This window comes from Mus pahari, chromosome 14 (genome assembly GCF_900095145.1).
Source record: "Mus pahari chromosome 14, PAHARI_EIJ_v1.1, whole genome shotgun sequence".
In the NCBI taxonomy this organism is placed as follows: Eukaryota; Metazoa; Chordata; class Mammalia; order Rodentia; family Muridae; genus Mus; species Mus pahari.
This window is the reverse complement of record NC_034603.1, coordinates 73,609,062-73,611,182: the sequence shown is the minus strand read 5'-3', so window position 1 is coordinate 73,611,182 and position 2,121 is coordinate 73,609,062.

The window sequence follows — 2,121 nt, the reverse complement described above, 5'->3', positions numbered from 1 at the left end:
AAAAAAAAAAAAAAAAACAATACAACTTTAGAGTCTAAAGACTGTGGCTCAATAGAGAAAGTGATCAACAGTGCTAAGACTCATGTACCAGCTTACACAGCACTCAGGATGCTGAGGCAGGAGGATCACAAGGCTGAGGCCAGCCTGGGCTACACAGTGAGTTCCAAGGTAGCCTGAGTAAGAATATGTATGTGCGTTTTTATGTAATATATGTATGTATGTGAATGCAATAACCAACCCTGACCTCCAGAAGAGGATAGAGCAAGAAGCAGAAAGGGCAGGCTTCAAATCCCCAGTGAGGAGTGTGCAGAGCTACCCCTAACCCTCCTGCGGTCTTCCCCACGACCAGACTTAGACAAGTGGGACCCCTTCCACCCAGAGACTTGACCCTCAAAGTGTAGAAGAGGCTGCTTTTGGAGCAGGTCTATGACCGTGTCTGGTTGGTTCGGAGAAGGCCAGAGACAGTCAAGTCTGGAAACACAAAGTGCTTCCAAACATAGAAGCCCATGGACTCAACGTTATAAGGGGTGTTCTCTGTGCATGCCTGTATCCGTTCACATATGTGCATAAGTGTGTGCACCTGTGTGTGGAAGCCAGAGGTCAGCAGTTTCTCCAGCACTGTCCACTCTTTCACTTTCGCTGTTTTGTTTTGAAGTTCTGTGTGTGTACGTGTGTGTGTGTGTGTATGTGTGTATGTGTGTGTGTATTTGTGTGTACGTGTGTATGTATGTATGTGTGTGTGTGTGTGTACACATGAATGTAGGAGAGCGTGGAGACGAGAGGAGGGTGTTGGATCCCCTGGAACTATAGTTACAAGCAGTTGTGAGCAGCCCCATGGAGATGCTAGAAACCAAACTTGGGTCCTCTACAAGAGCAGTTCGTGCTCTGAACTGCCGAGCTATCATTCCAGCCCCTTGGTTTTAGTGAAAGGGTCTTTTTTTTAAAGATGTATTTATTATTATATGTAAGTACACTGTAGCTGACTTCAGACACACCAGATCTCATTATGGGTGGTTGTGAGCCACCATGTGGTTGCTGGGATTTGAACTCAAGACCTTTGGAAGAGCAGTCAGTGTTCGTACTGGCTGAGCCATCTCGCCAGCCTGTGAAAGGGTCTTTTTACTGAACTTGAAACTCTTTTTTTTTCTTTCTTTCTTTTGTTGTTTTTTACTTTCGAACTTGAAACTCATAGATCCATCTAGAGCCGTTCCAGGCATCCTGCTGTCCCTGCCTCTCCGGCACTGGGATTAAGGTGTACAGGGCCACGCCCTGATTTACAAAGGCTAGATGCTGGGCATCCAGGTTAGGGTCTTCATGCTTATGAAGCAAGCTCTCTAATGACCACGCCATCTCTCCAGCTCTAAAATGGGTATTTCTCAGAGACGGCTGGAGACATCAGTCTGAACTTTTGAAGGCTGGAATCAGAGATGCTGGTCACACTGTTTGGCAGCCTCTAAGCCTGAAGTTTTCAGAGGTCTCAGTGGTACACCAAGACTGGGCAGCTTTCCAGAAGTACTGAACAAACCCTAAGTTAAGTCAAAGCTTAGCTTCTCGTAGCAATGAATTCTGGTTTTGGTCTGTCACCAGACATCCTAAAATGGTCCAGACTAGAGAAAAGATCACCCACTCACTCTGATCTCACTCATTCTGATCTCTGGGCCTAGAGCTTATAATACTAATGTTCTATAAAGACATATTCCCAGGGGTCCTCAAGATCTTCTGGGCCACTCCATTCTGAGGTCACTTCATTTCTGATATGGCAAGAGAAGGTGTCAACAACCCTGTCCCTCAGGGGTACCTTCTTTATTAGCACCTGTATCTTTGGTTAGCCTCTGGAGCCTTCCCCAGACCTAGCCCTTATGGCCGTAGCAGCCTCCTAAGAGTGCTGGACAAATCAGGAAAAGCTGTTGGGAAATGCTTGTGGGATGTTTAGATGTTATATCTTTTGGTCCTCAATGGGGAGAGATGTAGAGGCCCCAACATTTACATCGTAGCCCCCAGGGACATGGTTTTTCAATGTTGGTTGCTGACACCACAACCAAGTACTTCTGGAGAGATTCGCTTGCGTGTGTGTGTGTGTGTGTGTGTGTGTGTGTGTGTTTTGGGTTTTTTTTTTTTTTT